The sequence below is a fragment of the Dermochelys coriacea genome, chromosome 19 (assembly GCF_009764565.3).
Source record: "Dermochelys coriacea isolate rDerCor1 chromosome 19, rDerCor1.pri.v4, whole genome shotgun sequence".
Taxonomy (NCBI): domain Eukaryota; kingdom Metazoa; phylum Chordata; order Testudines; family Dermochelyidae; genus Dermochelys; species Dermochelys coriacea.
The window spans coordinates 16,724,927-16,747,617 of NC_050086.2; the positions used below are offsets into that span (position 1 = coordinate 16,724,927).

The 22,691-nt window shown below is 44.6% G+C and overlaps 1 protein-coding gene across 7 annotated transcripts in view; it reads left to right on the top strand.

Annotated features, from left to right (window-relative positions):
* Nucleotides 1-22,691, top strand: part of HIVEP3 (HIVEP zinc finger 3) — a 425,423-nt gene that overhangs the window by 231,167 nt on the left and 171,565 nt on the right. The window lies entirely within an intron of this gene.

Genomic DNA, 22,691 nt, shown 5'->3' on the forward strand with positions numbered 1-22,691 from the left:
GAGTTTAGTAGGATTAAAAAATAGGATTAGACATTTATATAAATAACAAGAATATCCCCAAAAGCGGCAAAGAGTCCTGTGGCACCTTATAGACTAAAAGGCGTATTGGAGCATAAGCTTTCGTGGGTGAATACCCACTTCATCAGATGCAGGTACTCACCCACAAAAACTTATGCTCCAATACGTCTGTTGGTCTATAAGGTGCCACAGGACTCTTTGCCGCTTTTACAGATCCAGACTAACTGCTACCCTCTGATACTTGACGCCAAGAATATCCACGTTTATATGAATAACAAGAATGCACTAAAATGAAAGATAAAAATCTAGAAGAGAGAGAAGTCCTGGTATGTCAGGGTATAATCCAGCCACTATCTAGGTGGGGCTAGGGAGATTTTTTCTCTTAGGCATGTTACTGCATTCTGGGAGATTTACACTTTCCTGTTAAGCATCTGGTACTAGCTACTATTGGAGATGGATGCAGAACTAGAAGGACCATTGGTTTGATCCAGCATGGTAATTCTGCTGCTCATGCCAGCTGTAGGTCAGTTGAGGTATTTCTAAGAGTAATAATGGCATTTCGGGTCATGGCATCTAGCAGAATGGAAAAATATGTCAACTTTTAGAGCGACTCAAAGTATTTTTGTAGTGTGTGTCTGTAAACATCTGATTTTGGGACTCCGAATTGCTCAGATTCTGAATATCAGCTTTTTTGCTTGCGAGTTTTTGAAGAAAACTTAGAGGCATGAGCAGGCCAATAGACCTAGCTGCCAGGGACCTTGTAACATTCCTGGGATTTCACAATACCCACTTTGTGCTAAAGTTCAGCCTACTGAAATCTGAAGAGAGGAGGGAAATGGGATGAACCCTCTCTAACCCAAATAATTGGCTTGCATTTATATTCTGGATCAGGGCAGAACTTGGGCATGATGCTTCTCTCCCTTATATCAGTTTTATGCCCCTGTAAATCCATTCAGTGCAGTGTAAATGCCCTGGTGTGAGATGTGTGTATGCTGCTGGTGGGTTTTACAGTGAGCTGCTGGTAGGTTTTGCAGTGAGCTGCTTTCAAAGGTAGCACACATAGTTCTGTCCTGCTCTGTTTTTAAATGTAAAAGCTTTGGTTCAAAGAGACGCAACCCCCTGAAGTGCTTATATCTTAAGCCTGTGCCTCACTATGTTCTTAACTTCTTTACATGGGTGAGCTCTCTGAGTTCTAAAACCTTTCACAATGTCTGTTTATACAGTAATCATTGGTACCTTTGTTACAGTGCATCCCAGGAAAAATGGCAGCCTCGAAATTTGTATCTCTGTTCAGATTGCTATCTTTACTTAATAAAGCTAAACTAGCTGACTCCAGCAACATTCTCCCTAGCCTCTTGCAGCAGAAAAAGGAGAAAAGGGTAACATACCCAAGAAATATAAACTGATCATAGAGTATAATAAGAACAAACCAACTACTGGACACTAACTAGCCAAGGCCTTTCCAGCTTGAGCCAGCTTGGAGAAAAGAGGACTTGCTTCCCCCATGGCAGCCTCCTTTGTACCAGCTTCCCCCTTTCCTTTCATAACTCCACCCACATCAGTCATGTGAATGGCAGGATCCCAGTAATCCCTTACAGGCTGGAGTGCCTTTGCACTCAGTTCAAGAAAGCATGTAAGCACATGCGAAGCACTCTTCCTAAATAGGGATGCTTTTCTGAATCAGGCCTTTAAATGAGAGCTAAAAGTGCTGAGAACCTCATAGGGGTGGCCCTAAAGAGTTTAGGTATGTGGCCATGCCCATTTATAGTGCACAGTTACTTTTGGGGGCAAAACAGCATTAGTCTCTGCAATCTCAACAATTAAACCTTTGCGTCTAAGTTCAGTGCTGAAGTATTTGGTCTCACATAGCTGTGTTAGCTCAGTTTACCTTTGTGTTCCAAGAGGGCTTTAGTACTAATTGACCAGAATTCAAACCAACCTTCTCTTGTGGTAATGTGGTACATTACTTATAATTGACCTGCTTTTCTGGCAGCGAGGGGCAACCCTGCAGCCAGTTTACACAGGAGAATTGTGTTCTATAATTACTCAGGTTTAAACCTTAAAAGGAAAATTTTAGGAGTTCTTTCCCCACTGAATTTAAAATGTAATAAATAAATAAATAAATTCTTAGCTAATCTTTTAAGGATCTATGCAGAGTTGGGAATGTTCCGTATGTCACCTAAGCATTTGCTAAGCAAGGTGCACAGTTATTTGGAGAAAGTGTGTAATTTGGGAACTACTGAATGGGTTATATAAATAGCTTATTTTTTATGCAAAGCTCTCATGGATATTAGCTGCCTGGTGTCCTTTTAAAATGCATCATTTGCCAGTCACAGCCACTGACTGCTTAACCTTTGAACCCAGAAGCCATTAGCTCTGTGTCAATTACAAATGGTATTAGGATCATAAACCTTGGATAGGAGGAAGGGAAGGTTGTGGGAAATCTTTATGCTCTATTGTTTCTCTGTATAGCGCTGGGTCTTCTGTTTTATATGCACATTAGAATCTGGATCTGCTGGTTGATTATATCTATAATCCCCACAGAAGAGAACAGAGCTCCCAAAGTTTCTTCTGCCTTCCTCTGCCTGCTGAATGTCAGAGTTCAGCACTGGCTGGTCTCCGGCAGAAGACCTTCCCTCTTCGGGTAGCTTGGAGGTAAAAGGCAGCATAGCATCTGCCATCCAGCCATCAGGGAGAGGGAAGCATACCTTGCTGTTTAAATTAACCTCACTGGGATTCTCTTCATTTCAGAAGATAGGAAAAAAAAAACCTGATTTACAACAGCCCTTTTCTGCCTTGAAGTCTACTGTGTGCTTGTCCTGTCTCTTTCCTTCTAGAAATAAATCAAATGCTTTGAAAGATACCCTTTTATTTGGTCACCATATCACTTGATAGCTCAAATCTGCATTTTCAGACAGTGCTAACTCTCTGTGTCTCTTCTTCAGATCCCCTGAGTTTGAAGCACTGATTTTACATTTAGACCTTGTGATTTTTCTTGGTTGGGGTGTCTGGGGGAGAGGCTTTACTGAATTAAATACTGATTTTGAGTGTTATAATGGGGAACTAGACAAGACTGTGAGCAAAATAATTTTAAATGCCACATCCTCCAAAATCAGCTCTGTATGGATAGATGCATGAGGACTGGACACATACAAGCTGTATTTAATTTCATATGAAATTGCTAAATATATCACCCACAAGTGGTGTGGGTCAGAAATGTCTGTCTAATTTTGGATCATTAGCCTGGGGCAGCGCTCCCACCTATGTGGATATATTTTTCTTTTTCTACTTCACAGCAGTCCTGGGTGAGTCTGAACTAAAACAAATTTTGAGCATTCTTCCTCTTACCTTTCAGGACAGAAAAGGCAATTTGAGAGGTAGAAAGAGAGGGCTATAATGTAATTCATTTATCTTCTTTCTATCAACACAATAACTGAATGAAATGTATTGGCCAAGTGTATATCTTCAGCACAGTCTTAAAACAATACAATGAAAGCAGTAGTAAAAATGTATATATTCTTTTGGAAACTGTCATTTTGGAAAGTGACTTAAGTTTCATCCATGAAGAATTAACCTACAGTAAATGCAGGATGTGGTTTCAAAATGAAGTATGTTAGTTTAAACTTGGGATGGGACTCCTGCAGTACCAGGATAAACATCATCCTTGTTAATCTATACACCGACGTGCCAGTGTGGATGGCAGCGCCCTGGATATTAGTGTACTGGCCTTCAGACAGGTAGGGCTTATGAGAACCCACCAGAAGCACCAAAATAAATCAGATCAGCAATGATAATAGCACCCATCAGTCTAAATTCTTGCACAGCTTTTTAAAAGAAGTCCCCATATGTATGAATATGTCTACGATTGGCTTTGCTTGACATCTCTGCTCCAAATCCTGTTTTCTGTCTACAGAACTGAGCTATGTACAAAGGAAGTCCACAGGGGTCAGGTCAGGCAGTGAGATTAGAATCTTTCCCCCAGGCTGCAGAGTGGCTCAGAGGCCACTGCTGAAACCTTGTGAATGAAGTAGCCCAGTGGTCATTCCATCCTGCCTCCCAATCTACAAGGGAATACATGTAGTTTGTAGATCCACAAAGCCTGCCTTGGCCCCCAAAGCATTCTGCATGCTGAAGCACAGAGAGTCCTGACAGAGTATGCTTTGTAAAGTGCTGGAGTGATGAACCTTGTGTTGATTTCTCTTCACAGTAGAACCTCACTGAATCCACTCTGGTCAGGAACCTAACCTCACCCCTAGATTTGCTTCCTGCCTCTTTTCTGACGTGAGCCGTGCCTTGTCTTTATTTGAAGGTTGTGTTTTAGTTTCCTGGGACATCAGTACTATTCTCCAGGTTCTCAGAAATCTCTATTTGTCGTTCTCCAAGACCTTGTACTGTCATCTCATCTCTCGTAGGCATGAATCTAAATGCCTTTAGGTGTGCATGGCATAGACTTTCAATGCTTTGTGTGATCCTAGAACTGGCTTCAAAAACATGTGGATGAAGGAAATGAACTGGTTGCAAAAACAAAGGTACAGCCTCCAGATTTTGCTTTGTTCTTCAGTTTCTCAGTATCTAGCTCTTGTGGTTGTAAAAATCCCCATTAGTCCTTAAATCGTTATGTGTCCATCTTATTTACACTAAAGCCAGCCAAAGAAAACCAATACAAGGTGGAACTAAGAGAGCTGTGATCTTCCCTACAGTGTTAGCTTTCAGATTGTCAAAATTAGGCTTTGAAGTGATACACATCTATCTACATTTTATCTAAACCAGGAACAGTCAACTTGAATAACTGAAGCCACACTATAAAATAGTATCAGAGGGGTATCCGTGTTAGTCTGGATCTGTAAAAGCGGTAAAGAGTCCTGTGGCACCTTATAGACTAACAGACATGTCGGAGCATAAGCTTTTGTGGGTGAATACCCACTTCGTCGGATGCATCTGATGAAGTGGGTATTCACCCACGAAAGCTTATGCTCCAATACGTCTTTTAGTCTATAAGGTGCCACAGGACTCTTTGCCACTATAAAATAGTTACCCAATAATGAAGTACAATCCTTTACAAACAGTTTGGAAATATCCTAGATTGCAGGGTTAACCATACTATGTTACCATGCCAAAATCTGGGTTTTGGGGACAGAAAATATTGGATCTGAATATAATCTGAAGACACCCTGCACCCAAGTGCTTGGGAGCCATTTATGTGAACCAGCGTGATGCTATAGGAGCCCAATTTCAAAGTCCTTATATCTCTGTATTTTAAGGGCACCCCATGTGTTGCTGCGTCCGTTCTGCTGGCAATGCTATCCTAGTGCACAGTGGAGCTGAGGCAGCGGTGCCATGGGAACTCTTTCACGCACTGATGTCCAAGCTAGCATGTGGCCACAGAACCTTAAAGAGCAGTGGCAGTTGATACAAGCAATCTACGAAATGAGAACTCTTGACACGTGTCCAGTGTCCTTCATACTTCTGATTCGTTATACCACTGGAGTGTTGCATGCAAATTAGCTCTAAAGGAAGAGTGGTGATTGGTCAGGTACTTCTCCTATCACAGTGGCCCACTTAAGTTACCTGAGCTGTTGACCTGACTTGTGTAGTCTAAATAATCACAACTAGACAGAACAATCATTAATAACTAAGGTTAATTACAAATGTCTTTACAGCCTATGCGCAAAATTTCAATGAAATATCACTATATGGAAAACTTAGTCACTGTCTATTATTAAGATAATTTGGGACAAAGAACAGGCTGACACATGCTAAATTTATGGACCCATCTTAAAATTAATGTTAACTCATAAGATAATTAACAGATGTAAATTCTCAGAAAACTCATTCCATACTGAAGAGTAAGTGCTGTAGGTTTGGGAAGGACATGCTACATTTTTCATACATACCAAAGAGGCTGAATCCTTGCTTTTAAGTGCAAAACTCAGCTCAGCTTTATTTACAAAACCATGATGGGTGCCTGCATAATAATAACTTTTCTGGCTTTATGATCTCTGACTGAACTCAGAATGGCTATTTCTGTACCCTGCTGCCCTACGTATGCCAGGATTATCTGAACTATTGTGCAGTGCAGAAACTTGGCTCTGTGGTGCTGTGCTGTTACTGAGGTCACATGATACGTTTCAAAGGCTTCCTCTCTCCTGCCCTCCCCAGAGCCTCTGTCACAGGTCACTGGCATGGACAGTGATCTAGGCCCCCCCCGGTCCTGTTCCATTTAGCCACTGGATGCGGAGCTTGTAATATTTTGTGTCTTGTTGAAGTTCATTAAAAGGACACAATCGGCTAATAAAACAGTTTTATTTTCCAGTTGCTAATTCTGACCTCAAAAAGACATTGAAATTAAAACTAGTTTCTCTAGCAGGGAGAGGTGTAAAATAACTAATGCAATTAATCCAAATGTCAGTAGCACATTCTGTTACAGCCCCCTTCATAAAGGGAGATAATTCTTCCTTGAAAATGTACTGTTATGTTATCACATGGCTTCACAGTACAGGTGGTTGTGGAGTTCCAGGACAAATAGGTGTTGCTGATATGAGTTGCTTTAGTAGTTAACCGTTTCTGATTGTTGCTCTTCTGGATTTGGAAGAACCAGGTTGGCATGGTGTCTTTATTAGCCTCTTGGGTTCTAATAGAATAGGCATATGGTCAGGAGCTTGGACAATGCGTGATTTTGTGCCTTCTGGAGCAAATGAAGATGACTGTGATATTACCCTGTTCCAGCTACACCATTCATTCCAGCAATTCCTTTTAAAACTGTACCTGAAATATCTAAATTTTGGACTGAAGGTGTAACGGCAATTGCTGTTGCTGTGTGTTTATATCACCCTCTCCTGAATCTGACCCTGCTAGAGAAACTTGCTGTTTATATTACATCTTATTTAAGCATAGTAGGGAGCCAAATTCTTTCCCAGAGTAACCCCATTGAAATCAATGGACAGCTATCGTTAGCAGAGCAGTCATCCATATTTATTTGCAAACTGTAATAAAAGAGCACCCACCCAGTGGTCCGTGTGCCCTTGGCACTCTTTTAAAAATACACTAGATAAATAAACCTGTCACTTCACCAAGAACAAATCAAATAACTCAGTGACAACATAGATAGAGTGGAAATTAATCTACCCCCCCAAATATAATCCACAGTGTTCCCCACTCCACAGGACCTCGCCCTATACAACAGCTGCTGGGCCAGGGAGATGTGGTGGGCCTTCAAGCATGCTGTTATGAACTTGGGAGAAGCAAGTTACAAAAGTCTAAGGCCTTAATGGAGAATGCCCTGCCAGCTCCCTCCTCTCTGTTATGTCAGTGGGGCTTTAGACCAGGTGTCTCCATTGACTGCAATTGTGTCAGTATGTTGCATATATTGTATAAGCCTCAGGTGATGACAGTCTTCAATTTAATCTTAGCATTGGGGCCCAACTAAATATAAAACTAGTGCACATACATGGAAAATTCAGGGCTCATAGATTCATAGATACTAAGGTCAGAAGGGACCATTCTGATCATCTAGTCTGACCTCCTGCACAGTGCGGGCCACAGAATCTCATCCACCCACTCCTATGAAAAACCTCATAAAGACTTAAAGACTCCAAGCGATGGAGGATTCACTGCATCCCCTGGAAAGCTGTTTCCACGGTCAATTCCACTTCTTGTTAAAAATTTGCTCTTTATTATTCCCAGTTTGTATTTGTCAAGCATCAACTTCCAACTGATGAATTGTCTTGCCTTCATCTTCCAGATGAAAGAGCCCCTGCTATCAGAAATCTTCTCCTAGTGTATTCATAGATAGTGATCAAGCCACCTTCTCTTTGTTAGACTGATGTTCCACTGCAACTCACCAGAAAGCATCTCTCTGGCTATTGGATATGAACAGTTTAGAGAACCAGAGCCAGGCAAGCTAGAAAGCAGAAAAGCACCATATTGAAGCAAGACACTCAAGCTGAAACATATATGGGCTTGGACTCAAACTAGGGTTGCCAACTCTTCATGATTGACCTGGAGTCTCCAGGAATTAAAGATCAATCTTTCATTAAAGATTATGTTATGTGATGGAACCTCCAGGCAGATGTCCAACAAAAAATGGCAACCCTAATTCAAGCCTATAAAACTGGAGCTATCTGTAGACACAACTGAGAATTCAAACCCTGGTGTTCTCACAGAACATCGGATTCAGAATAATGTGGTCCCATCAGCACTGTGTTCTCTTCTGGTGAGCTTAAACAGCACTCAAAGGACTACAGCACCCACTTTGCTTTCACTCAGTCAAGCAGTTCTGCCTGTACAATGCTGAGTTCCTTCCAGTGGCCACAGACATCCTGGATCATGTTACTTATCCTGGACTACATCATTGCTGATTGTTTGGCATGGCCCAGCAGTAAGGTAAACACAGGGCAAAGCTAGTTTTGCAGTTTGATTCTAGCACTCATGTAAATCAAGAGCAAATGGTTTGACAATGGTTTAAGAGAGTGACACTGGGGTAAGTAAGGTTAGGCCTTTTGTTTCCTTTTAAGTTCTGTTTGTTTCAGAGGGTTATTTTTTCTATTACTTCCCTGGCCCTTTTGGAATTTTATAGGTTCTGTGGCCTTTGTGGTTAGAATGTCCACACGTCACAGTTGATTATTACATACAGTTGTTAATATGCTCCCACCAAGGCATGTGAGACATTTTGGTTACATACAAAGTGTGGAGGTTTGGGGGACTTTCTATAGGCAGAATCTTAGGACTCCTTGCTGCTGCTCTGAGAACTCCTGCTTGTGAGGCAGCACCCCTACCTATGCCTCCAAGCATGGGCTCGAAATGAGGACTTCTGGACATTTTAACAGGACATTCAGTTGGGACAACGTTTGATAGTGACTTCACTGACATAAATGATTGTTGTGATTTGAAATGTATTGATAAGGTCAGCATTAGAGAGACACAGGCTTTAGCCCTCGCTGCTGGAGTTTTGAACAACATATAATTCTACAATACAATTATAATTCTGTCATTTTAATTCTATTTAAAAGGATGCCAAAATTCTTTACAAACAATATCCATACAATACCACTGAAAAGCAAATGACTGGGGTTGGAGGATGATTATAGAAGGCGTTGAGGAAATTTGGGCCAAGGACACAGGGTCAAACCCCATTGTATACTTCATAATGGACCATGAGATCTGTTTGATCATATATTTATAATCCAAAGGACTTTCTCCAGTTGATTATCCTTTAAGAATTCTAAGGTAGGTCACATTTTGAACTGTGACTACTTACTTTCAGTTATTCATATTCTGCAGAATTTTTCAGATCCCTATAGCAAAATGCTACAGTTTTCTGCAGATTCTATTGTAAGTTAATCCCTTGAACGCAGAACAATCCAACAGATCATGGCAAAAGGTACATTTCATTAAAAAGTTAAGTTTCCAACCATATTATGATGGTATTGGAGCTGTTCTGTAATAATCTATGGATTCTGTATGTTGACCTAGTTATTGGAACATTTATTGTGTTAATATGTTGGTTTAGTTTAATAGGGAAGTTGTAGGAAAAACAAGCAGGCAGGGTAGGAAAATGGCTCCACATTAACCACCTCCCCTCTCCCCAACAGGAAACACTCAAGAGTTGTTAAGCGACAACAGCCGAACTAATATCTTTAAAGATTCTAACTCCCAATTCCAGCCAACTTACAGGACTGGTTTTTATGAGCAGGGCAAAGGCCCAGGAACCAGCAGTTCAAAAGGACTAAGTAGTTTAAAAGGACTGTCCCTCAAGTGGGGAATAGCTGTTCAGGTAGTTGTTTGGGGGAGCCAGACTAAGATGCAGGAACTTGCTACAGATTCCTGAAGGGAAGAACCTCAGGTGCTGAACCATGTCAGGCAAGCTGGGTAATCATGGTTGCTACCCAGAGCCCAGTCTAAGAGTGGGACAATCACACAATTCCACCCCAGGATCCACAAAACCTGACACCTGAAAGGGTGCACTCAGAGAAACCAGAGAGAGATCAGAGGGATAGAGGTTCAGCTAGCTCTGTGACTGTGACCCACATGACTGCTGGCAAAAAGCATCTGAATCAGCAGGCATATCAACTTGGATTTTGTACCTATCAGTAGTTCTTGTCATAGTAAAATGCAGCTAGTTCTGGATCCTAATACTTTTCACCACAGTATGGTACTTGCGTCCACTGGTTATTCCACTCTAAAAAACATGGTTTGCTATAATTTCTACTCTCAACATGTTGTCTGACAAATGTCAGTTCAGAAGAAAAATCATTTTAATTATTTTCAGTACAAAAGGTTTCAGCTTTAACATTGAGCAGATGCTATGGGTATGTCTACACTACGAAATTAGGTCGAATTTATAGAAGTCGATTTTTTAGAAAGCGATTTTATACAGTTGATTGTGTGTGTCCCCACCCTAATGCACTAAGCACATTAAGTCAGCGGAGTGCGTCCACAGTACCGAGGCTGGCGTCGACTTTCAGAGCGTTGCACTGTGGGTACCTATCCCACAGTTCCCACAGTCTCCGCTGCCCATTGGAATTCTGGGTTAAGCTCCCAATGCCTGAAGGGGCAAAAACATTGTCGCGGGTGGTTTTGGGTACATGTCATCAGTCACCCCTCCCTCCGTGAAAGCAACGGCAGACAATCATTTCACGCCTTTTTTTCATGTGGGCGCCATACTGCTTTCAGCAGACGGTGCGTTAAGACTGCTAACCGTTGTTGTCATCCACCGCTTCTGTTGCCACTCTGCTCTCCTGATGCTATGAATCCACCTCGCAAATCCTCTATATAACCGTCATCATCCACCGCTTCCGCTGCCACTCTGCTCTTCTGGTGGTCTCACAGTGCTGCTTCCGCTGCAACTCTGCTTGGCTGCTCTTGTCTCGCTATACCATGGCAAGTGTGCAGCCCACTCAGCTGTTGTGTCCTGGCAGCAGACGGTGCAGTAGGTCTGCAAACCATTGTCGTCATTGAACAACTGTTTCCGCTGCCACTCTGCTCTCCTGGTGGTCTCGCAGGGGCCACTTCCGCTGCAACTCTGCTCGGCTGCTCTTGTCTTGCCATACCGTGGCAAGCGTGGATCTCGCTCAGCTGTTGTGTCCTGACAGCAGATGGTATAGTAGGTCTGCAAAACTGGTCATCCAACCACTGCTTCCCCTGCAACTCTGTTCTCCTGCAGACGCCATACCACAACAAGCATGGAGCCCGCTCAGATCACCGTGGCAGTTATGAACATTGTCGCGCATTATCATGCAGTATATGCAGAACCAGAACCTGCAAAAGCAGGCGAGGAAGCGATGGCAGCGCAGTGATGAGAGTGATGAGGACATGGACACAGATTTCTCTCAAAGCACGGGCTCCAGCAATTTGGCCATCCTGGTAGCAATGGGGTAGGCTCATGCCATGGAACGTCAATTCTGAGCCCGGAAAAAAAGCACAGACTGGTGGGACCGCATAGTGTTGCAGGTCTGGGATGATTCCCAGTGGCTCCGAAACTTTTGCATGCATAAGGGCACTTTCATGGAACTTTGTGACTTGCTTTCCCGTGGCCTGAAGCGCAAGAATACCAAGAGGAGAGCAGCCCTCACAGTTCACAAGCGAGTGGCGATAGCCCTCTGGAAGCTTGCAATGCCAGACAGCTACTGGTCAGTCAGAAATCAGTTTGAAGTGGGCAAATCTACTGTGGGAGCTGCTGTGATCCAAGTAGCCAGTGCAATCACTGAGCTGCTGCTATCAAGGGTAGTGACTCTGGGAAATGTGCAGGTCATAATGGATGACTTTGCTGCAATGGGATTCCCTAACTGTGGTGGGGTGTTAGACGGAACGCATATCCCTATCTTGGAACTGGACCACCAAGGCAGCCAGTACGTAAACCGAAATGGGTACTTTTCAATGGTGTTGCAAGCACTGGTGGATCACAAGGGACGTTTCACCAACATCAACGTGGGATAACCAGGAAAGGTACATGACGCTTGCATCTTCAGGAACTCTGGTCTGTATGAACAGCTGCAGCAAGGGACTTACTTTCCAGACCAGAAAATAACCACTGGGGCTGTTGAAGTGCCTATAGTTATCCTTGGGGACCCAGCCTACCCCTTAATGCCATGACTCACAGGTACCCTGGACAGTAGTCAGGAGCTGTTCAACTATAGGCTGAGCAATTGCAAAATGGTGGTAGAATGTGCATTTGGACATTTAAAAGCACACTGGCGCAGTTTACTGACTCAGTTAGACCACAGTGAAACCAATATTCCCGTTGTTATTACTGCTTGCTGTGTACTCCATAATATCTGTGAGAGTTAAAGGGGAGACCTTTATGGCAGGGTGGGAAGTTGAGGCAAATTGCCTGGCCACTGATTATGCACAGCCAGACACCAGAGTGGTTAGAAGAGCACAGCAGGGTGTGCTGCACTTCAGAGAAGCTTTGAAAACAGTTTCATGGCTGACCAGGCTACGGTGTGATAGTTCTGTTTGTTTCTCCTTGATGAAAACCGCCCCCTTGGTTCACTCTACTTCCCTGTAAGCCAACCGCTCTCCCGTCCCGCCTTCAATCACCGCTTGCAGAGGCAATAAAGTCATTGTTTCAAATTCATGCATTCTTTATTAATTCATCACACAAATAAGGGGATAACTGCCAAAGTAGCCCGGGAGGGGTGGTGGAGGAGGGGATGAGGGAAGGATAAGGCCACACTGCACTTCAAAACTTATTGAATGCCAGCCTTCTGTTGCTTGGGCAGTCCTCTGGGGTGGAGTGGTTGGGTGCCCAGAGCGCCCCCCCCCCCGCGTTCTTGGGCGTTTGGGTGAGGAGGCTATGGAAATTAGGGAGGAGGGCGGTTGGTTACATAGGAGCTGCAGTGGTGGTCTATGCCTTTCCTGCACCTCAACCATACGCCGGAGCATATCAGTTTGATCCTCCAGTAGCCTCAGCATTGCATCCTGCCTCCTTTCATCATGCTGCCGCCACCTCTCCTCTTCATCCTGCCACCTCTCCTGTTGCTCCAGCCATCTATCCTCTCGCGCATCCCTCCTGTCCTCGTGTTCATTTTGTCTGCCTCCACACATTCTGCTGGGCTCTTTCAGTTTGGGTGGACTGCATGAGCTCAGAGAACATTTCATCGCGAGTTTGTTTTTTTCGCCTTCTTATCTGCGCTAGCCTCTGGGATGGAGATGCTAGTCACAGCGTTGAAACATTTGCAGCTGCAGGAAGAAAAAAGGGAGATTAAAATTGAAAAAGACACATTGGCCATTTAAAAGGAGGGGCTGATGTTTTCGGATTAACGTGCAGCACAAAACCAACTAACCCCCCCTCCCCACACCCAATTCTCTGGGATAATCACTTCACCCCTCCCCCATCACGTGGCTAACAGTGGGAATAATTTCTTTTCAGCCACAGGCAAACAGCCCAGCAGGAACAGCCACCTCTGATGTCCCCTTAATAAAATTCCCCTATTTCAACCAGGTATGATATCACTCTCCTGAGGGTAACACAGAGAGATAAAGAACGGATGTTGCTTGAATGCCAGCAAACACTAGGATCACACGCTGCCATGCTTTCTTATGTGCTACTGGCCTGCCGTGGTAAAGTATCCTACCATGGAGGAAGCAATAAGGCTGCCCTCCCCAGAAACCTTTTGCAAAGGCTTTGGGAGTACGTCCAGGAGAGCTTCACTGAGATGTCCCTGAAGGATTTCCGCCCCATCCCCAGATACATTAACAGACTTTTCCAGTAGCTGTACTGGTTGCGAATGCATCCCAAGTCTTCAGGGCAAATTAAACATTAAACACGCTTGCTTTTAAATGGTGTATTATATTTACAAAGGTACACTCACCAGAGCTGCCTTCTCTGCCTTCAAGCTCCAGGAGCCTGGGTTGGGAGAGTTGGGAGGGTATTGGCTCCAGGCTGATAAACAGTTCCTGGCTGTTGGGGAGAACGGTTTCTCCGCTTGCCTGGTATGCATTATCTTCAACCTCCCCCTCCTCATCATCTTCTTTGTCCCCAAAATCCTCATCCCTGTTGCGTTGGGAGACTCCCTTGCAGGAGTCCACGTACAGATGCAGGGTAGTTGTAGGGGCACCCCCTAGAATTGAATGCAGCTCATCATAGAAGCGGCATGACTGGGGCTCTGACCCCGAGTGGGCATTTGCCTCTTGGGCTTTTTAGTAGGCTTGCCTGAGCTCCTTAAGTTTCATGTGGCACTGCTGCGGGTCCCTGTGATAGCCTCTGTCCTTCATGCCCTTGGAGATTTTTTCAAAAATTTTGGCATTTCATCTTTTGGAATGGAGTTCTGATAGCATGGATTCGTCTCCCCATACAGAAATCAGATCCAGTACCTCCTGTTCGGTCCATGCTAGAGCTCTTTTGTGATTCTGGGACTCCATGGTCATCTCTGCTGATGAGCTCTGCACTTCACGCCACAGTGGCCAAACAGGAAATGAAATTCAAAAGTTTGCGGGGCTTTTCCTGTATACTTGGCCAGTGCATCTGAGTTGAAAGTGCTGTCCAAAGTGGTCACAATGGAGCACTGTGGGATAGCTCCTGGAGGCCAATACCTTCGAATTGCGTCCAGGCTAACCCAAATTCGACCCGGTGATATCAATTTCAGTGCTAATCCCGTCGTCGGGGAGGAGTACAGAAATGGATTTTAAGAGCCCATTAAGTCGACAAAAATGGCTTCATTGTGTGGATGGGTGCGGGGTTAAATCGATCTAACGCTGCTAAATTTGACCTAAACTCATAGTGTAGTCCAAGGCTATGTCTAAAATTAGCTTAATGATTCCTCATGCCTGTTACTTAGCAGGACTAAAACGTCTTTAATGTAAATGCTGGAATAGTAATGATACTTTGCAGGGACTATTCTTTTTACCATTGGAGAGTCTCCTGAATACTTTCAAAATAGTAATTAAGTATCACAACACCCCTGGGAGATTGGTAACATTATCACCCCCATTTTACAGATGAAGAGACTGAGGTACTGAGAGAAGACATGAAGTCACACAGCCAGCCAATATTAGAACTGAGAATAAAACCCAGGAGTGCTAGGGTAAAATTTTCAAAAGTGGCTCAGAGACTTAAACCAATGGAAATTAGGTGTCTAAATACCTTTGAAAATCTGGCCCTTAGTCCCCTAGAGCCAGATTTATAAAGGTATTTAGGCATCTAAAGATGTAAACAGAGAGTGGGATTTTCAAAAGCACCTCCATGCCTAACTCCCATTGATTTTATTGATTGTTTTGTAAAATCCCACTAGGTGCCTCTCTGCATCTCTAGGTTCGTAAATTCCATTAACACTCTGGGCCCCAAGTTGCTTACGTGTTTTTGAAAATGTTACTCCTGATTCTTAGTCCTCCTCCTTCAATCATTGAAGTCCCAAACTTTCCAAAACTGTAAATACAACCCAGAATCGCTAATTCCCAGTCCCCTGTTCTAGTGCAGAAACTATAATGTAATAACTCCATGAGGATCATATAGCACTTTACACAGTCATCCTAAATACTCATAGGTTTCAGAGTAGCAGCTGTGTTAGTCTGTATTCGCAAAAAGAAAAGGAGTACTTGTGGCACCTTAGAGACTAACAAATTTATTAGAGCATAAGCTTTCGTGAGCTACAGCTCACTTCATCGGATGCATTTGGTGGAAAAAACAGAGGGGAGATTGATATACACATCTTGACAGATTTCCACTCTATACGGCTAAATTCAGTGCCTTGCATAATGACAGGTTTCAGAGTAGCAGCCGTGTTAGTCTGTATTCGCAAAAAGAAAAGGAGTACTTGGGAATAGTAATGATACTTTGCAGGGACTATTCTTTTTACCATTGGAGAGTCTCCTGAATACTTTCAAAATAGTAATTAAGTATCAGAACACCCCTGGGAGATTGGTAACATTATCACCCCCATTTTACAGATGAAGAGACTGAGGTAATGAGAGAAGACATGAAGTCACACAGCCAGCCAATATTAGAACTGAGAATAAAACCCAGGAGTGCTAGGGTAAAATTTTCAAAAGTGGCTCAGTGACTTAAACCAATGGAAATTAGGTGTCTAAATACCTTTGAAAATCTGGCCCTTAGTCCCCTAGAGCCAGATTTATAAAGGTATTTAGGCATCTAAAGATGTAAATAGAGAGTGGGATTTTCAAAAGCACCTCCGTGCCTAACTCCCATTGATTTTATTGATTGTTTTGTAAAATCCCACTGTGTGTATATCAATCTCCCCTCTGTCTTTTCCACCAAATGCATCCGATGAAGTGAGCTGTAGCTCACGAAAGCTTATGCTCTAATAAATTTGGTAGTCTCTAAGGTGCCACAAGTACTCCTTTTCTAAATACTCATGAGACAAGTAGGGAAGACTGGATTACAGAGGGGTAAAGTGATATGGCCAAAGTTGTACACTGAGTCATTGGAAGAGCCAGGAAAAAAACCCAGGGGTCCTAGTTCACAGTTTTTGGCTCTAATTCTAGAACAGAGTTCCCAAATCTTTTCATAGGTTAAGCCAAACCTTAGTGGAGGTGTTTTGTAATGGACACCTCCTGTCCATTTATAATTATATAGCATACCTGGGCAACTACAGCAATTGCTTATGTGGAAAAGTAACATCAGGAAAATATTTAATGTAATTTTAGCTTCTGTTAATGTAATTTAGCAGCTGGAAACAAGGAGGACAGTTAGAGAAGCATGTGATCAACCAGAACTGTGCGGACCACCAGAATAGGCTTTGTGGACCACTGTTTTGGAAACCTCTGTGCTAGATTAAACTTCAGAGAACTAGGAAAAACAATGAAAGGGTCAGAACAAGAGAGATACAGGGAAATTTCCTTCATTCTGTAAACAGCTTCAAAGAGGACTCCAAGACAGTAGGCAACTTCTGCACATCCTGGGCCAGGATAAGGTAAGCAGGAATGAGAGGGGATATGAGGAGATATTCCCTGGCAACTTTATCAAAATGCTTAGGGGAGGGAAAAGTCTAGCCTTTGAATGTGAAGTAAAGTATGGTTATTTTAACCATAATGGAATTGGGGACAGTCTTCCTGTTGGGAGGGCAGTCATGTTAACAAAGGGCTTCCATAAAACTGTTCACATTTAGCCTTTGTTAAACCCCATGTGTCCTTGAGGTTTACAGACAGGAGAGTCCCTGGGGAATTTTCCTTTTATTTTCCTGTTTAAATGAAAACACTTTCTCCCAACCAGGGAAAGAGGCAAACCTGCTGGGCAAACACATTTGTATTAATTGCACTTCGATGACAATGTTTATACTGTTCAGCTGAAAAATATACTGACTTTATGGGCAATGTGGCACAGAGTTCAGTTGACTGCAGCTTGGAGATGTGTGTGTTTTGTGAGAGAGGGTCTATGAATGGTATCTTCTCCTGGGAAATGTCATGAAAAGAGCTGATGCTTGGTGTAATACGATGCCTTCCAAAGGCAAACAATTCACTCTTCAGTACCTGTCTTTTATGAGCCCTGGGGTTAAGTGCTTTCAGGTAGGGATGGTTTATCAGTACCATGCAGAGAGGGCAGGATTCCCATCACAGGCAGCAAGATTATCTCCTCACCTCTCATCAAATTGGGAGGTGGAATTTCAACAAGTGGCTCCGGAGAGACCCTTTCAGCATGCCCTATGTGAGAGGAAGGAAAAGAGAATCACGTGCTTCAGAGGGAATCTGTCTATTTCCTTAGCTAATCTAATCAAGCCATTTCTCACAGTCTTATCACCGTGGTATCTGAGAATCTTACAAAATTGTAGGGATACAACTGATTTTTCTTCCCGCTGCCTTAGAGTCAGTGATAGACCAAACTGACTGTTAAATCTGCTTGTGTTAGGTATCCTCACATTTCTCAAAGTGTTTGCGTGAGAGCTGCACCAAGTTCATTCTGTGAATATGCAAATACTAAAGTGTATTTAGAGTTAGAAAAGGAACTGCTCCCTATATCTGCCCTGTGTGTCATCGAGTCATGTCTGCCACCTTCAGTGACACCAAGATGTTCTTACTCCTGCTGGCTTTGTGGGGCTGATTCTGCTATGAGGAAGCAGCGTGGACTCTGTTCTGTCTCATGCAGAACACCATAACACTCAGCTCAGTTCTAGATGCAGCCTCGTTTATTTATTTATTTTTTTTAACTGGTGAGAAGCTGGATGGTCAGCTGCTAGGTGGGGTTTCCAGCTCTGGCTGTTGGAAAGGCTAATCTTTTGATGGAGGTATTTTGGTCTGGATGAGTCAGTGTAAGGGGAAATATTCACCAAGGCCCATTATTCACCAAATCACATTTTACACTATAACTGCCCTTCCAGTTTTGCTGTTTTGGATCTTTCTGGTTCGTGTGGCATGACCGCAGTGAAGGCTTTGCCACTTAGCCATCTTTGGAGAGACACAGGTCAAATTCACACCTTGTGTATCAGTAAATGGGTGCAACTCTCTGGAAGTCACTGCAACTGCACCTCCTTACATGAAGTGTGAATTTAACGGAGAGAGAGAGAGAGGGTATGTAAAACTAAATATAAGAACCAACCCTCTTTCACAGGCTAACCCCCCTTTTTGCCATGAATGTGAGGAGCTGAGTAGGAGCCCTGAGGAATCAGTCAGTGCACACACACAAAATGGATATATTTCTACTGTACACTTAGATGCTGTTTTGTCATTTCTGATATTGAAGCATTTGGGGGACGAAATGAAGTGGTGCTGTGTCAGACTGGGGACCGGGCAGCGTGGGGTTTTGGTGGTAGATTTCCAATGATTAATTTTCCTGAAGAGCTACTTTCTGTTTACTGAACAGAAATACAATTCCATTGATGTCCACCCAGAAAAGCATATCCCACTGTTTGCCTGTCAGAGTCATTATTTCCATTATAGGAACCTCACACAGCTTTAATACTGTCTTGATATTGGAAAGCCTGCAGAGGGATGGGGATGAAGGCTTGGCAATGATTTTTAAAATAGCGGGTATTTGTCTTAGGCAGAGTTTACACTAAAAAAAAGTTTGCCAGTATAGTAATTAAGGTATAGATATATCAGCAAAGCCTCCTCACATGGACATAGCTTATAATGGCAAAAGATTGCTTTGCCAGTACAGCTTATACTACTTCCTAAACAAAATATGGTCTAGTGGCAAAAGCACTTTTTCCCCTGGTATATCTTTGTCTGCGCTATGGGGAAATATTGTTTAAAAAAATCAATCCCTAACCAACATTATTATGCTGGCAAAAGTTTTAAGTGTAGACCTGGCCTTAGATGCAAAGCTATTCTTGTGGTTTGTAAAAACCATGATTTCCTACAGCTGCCTGAATTCAGAGTTCAACATTGTGTTGCTTTGTCCTCTGAGATCATCTCAGGACTTGAATCCATGCATTATATCCATCATCTTGGAAACCTGATAGTATATGGGAGCCACTAAAAACACCCATTGAAATCCATTGCCATCACCACATGGAACAGGAACAAGCCCATACAGGTCTCCCTTGGCTGATCATTTTGTCTTATTGCAGCCATGTCCTTTCTTTACAATGAAACATTTTGTCTGCACCTGTAAAGATAAAGGTAATCCATTCAGTTCAGCTGTGTGCACCAGTGGCAATGACTTAACCCCCTCCCACGAAGTTCTTGATAAGTAAGTATAATACCAAATCCCCGCTGAACAAGTCCCCCTCTTAAAATCTATTAGCTATTATACGGTGGGCCTCTTAACATGTGTGTATTGTACATCCACCCAACGTGCCTTTTCCTAATCTATGACAGCGATAGACTTTAAAACCCCGTATAGGAGTCCTGGGCTCTTCTGCTGAATTGCTGCAGGTGTAGGTGCTAAAAGTTGGTGTGAAGATTCAGGGTATTTACTGCTGAGTCATGCTAGCTTGGCGGTCCGGTTAGCTCCATCCAGAATATAAAGGGTCTGAGAGTGCCTCTTTGCTGTGTAGAGAACTAGGATACTAGGGCAGAGGAGGTCCTAAAAGGAAACCCTGGGAACTCCTGGTCTTGGGGAGGACACTTAGAATGCGGTTTATGTTGTGGCAGTATTTCTGTGTTTCCAGTAAGGTCAAACCCCAGGAATAAGGATAAGTTTTGACACTGTCCCCGGCTGTATGCGCTCTGCTGAGGATGGTATAGGCACACTGCCCATTCACACAGTTTAGCGTGTAAGGTCAGGCACACAGGTATCCCACAGCTTTCTGTCTGTGGGCTGAGTTCAGTGTCCTCAAGACTTCATGCAGCAAATTCTATGGAAAAGCTGATTTGGTTTCATTGTTATGCCATCACTTATGAAAGCTTCTACATGTAAAGTCTGAGTGAAAATGAAATTGGAAGCCTGGCTCCTTTCCCGCAGCTGTGGCTAATGTGTAATCAGGGCAATTTAGAGATATTCTCATACTTGTAGGTAGTTGCTCTGCTTTCATAAAGCACACAGGGCTCTCATTGAATGGCAAGGCCAAGCAACACAGAGAGAGGCTTGCAGGCTGCAATGAATGTAGTGTCAGGAACTAGTAGTGTAACCAAATGTTAATGGCTTCAGATTTTCCTGCTCCCAGTAGGACTCCCCCCTCCCTGGTTCATCCTGCACACAGTGGAGGCCAGGCTGGAAGCATGGCATAGCCTCCTGGTACTTCCCAACAGTTCAGGAGCTCTGCATGCTGGCACAGGATCTGTTTAAGGGAGAGCACTTGCTAAACAGCATAGAGCAAGTGATTCAATGTGTGCAGATGGGGGACTTTGCAGGCTGGACTTAGTGGTGGGTCAGTGGAGGCTCTGGTAGGAATCCCCTTTTGACATTGCCATACAATAAATCTAAGTGGGTGTGTCCTATGCTAGGCAGGGGAAGTGCAAAGTGGCTGTCAGATGCAGGTAGCTACTATGCAGTGCTGCTGGGAAGGTACCTGTTCTGTTTTCAGCTGGAGAGTGTCCTGTGGCGGAAGCCCGATGTTAATGATCCCTGTAGCCTGTCCCTCCCTCCCTCCCTCCAAGGAGGGGTGTGCAGGGCTCTCCTGTTAACACTGCAGGAGAAGAGAGCGTGTGCCCCAGTTCCCAGGGGAGTAGACAGCCCAACCCAGATTGAGAGGGGCAGCCTTTCCACATCTTCCAACCTTTGCCTCTAAGGCCAAGTCCACAATAAAACCAAAAAACACGTGTTAACACGGGTCAGCTAGGAAACGTCCAGATCCCAGAGCACGCCCGGCAAGCTGTAGTTGTACCCTGTTAGCTGCTCAGGATTAATCCCGGGAAGCCGCTCACACCTGTTAAAACTCCCCCTTGCCTTGGCCAGCGCAGGATGTTTGGCACATCGTAGTTAACACGTGTTACAATCCCCGCTTTTCCTAGGGGCCACCAGACTTGTTCCTGGCTCCGATCCCGGTTCCCTGGGCTGTGCCCCGTCCCCACGCCTTGCCCCGAGCTCCGGGCTGGGGCGTGGGCTGCAGGTGATAACCCCTCTGCGGGTCGGAGTCCTCCTGCCCCAGCCCGGCTGCTCCCCGCACCGGCCACCGAGCTCCAGACTCCGCGCGGCTCGGCCGGAATCGCCCCTCGCCGGAGCCCTGCCCGGCTCTGCCTGGCCCGTGTCCCCGCGAGCCGGCCGGGGAGCGACGCCGGGGCCGGGCTGAGCCCGCGCCCTGCTGCGGGGAAACAAGCCGGGGCGAAAGCGGGAGGGCGCGTGTCACGGGGCAGGGGGCGGACAGATGCGGGGGAGGAGGATGTGGGGATGGCGAGGGGGAGACGCGGGAGCCTGTGGTAGAGGGATGGGGGCGGGGAGGGTAGGCACAGGCACAGGCACTCACACACACTCACACTCACTCACACACACACTCACTCTCTGATTGTTTTCTTCCTTCTCCCAGCGCCTCTGCTTGCGCAGGGCTCGGGTCTGCTGCCTGCTCGGGTCTGAGCAGAGCCCTGGTGCCTGCGGGGCATCGCCAGGGGGCTGCTTTCCTCTCTCGGCTTGTGTCCTCCTGGTAAGTGCATTTGGCTGACGTAAGGCAAGCGCCGGAGCCCACAGCAGCCAGCCAGCAGGCTCAGGAAGGAGCTCAGCTGCACTAGCGCTGAGCCACGGGGCCAGTCCCACCAGCTGGTAGCCGGGACACCAAAGTGGGTCGGCTTCAGGCTAATCTACCCATCCCTGATCAGGCTGTTTGTCCCTGAGAGAGGCTCTTCTGCAGACAGCACTGGTCCCATAGTTCCTTATTGGGATTGGGATTTGGCAAGCGATTCTTGATGGGGCAGACAGTCCTTGTTCTGTCTTATTCTCTTTAGAGAGTTATATAGCACCTGTCAGCATGGTATCTGAGCACCTTACAGTCCAGAGGCTGGGCAGGCTCCTTAAGAGAGACTTGCAGTGAGATGCAGGCTGATCTTTACCCACTGCTGCAGATTGGTTCTCAGATCGATTGTGATGACAGTCTCACTTAGCAACTTTCATATGGCACTAGTCTGCTAACAAGTGAGCATTTGTGATGGAGGGGCCGTGTGTGTGTGTGAGAGAGATTTTTATATCAGTGTCTATTGTCAAGATTTGATGGATTTTTGCAAAATTTTAAAGAAAGAAATGTTTGCTAGAAGTATAAGGAGTTTGGCCCAGGAGATGGTTGTCTCAGAAATGTGCTGTTAACAAGTTGTGCAATGCATGAGAGCCAGCCAAGGGCTGAAGGATTCCCTTGTCTGTATCGAAAGCCACAGCAGCTGCTTGACAACAGGAAACAATGTGTAGTGAATGGAAA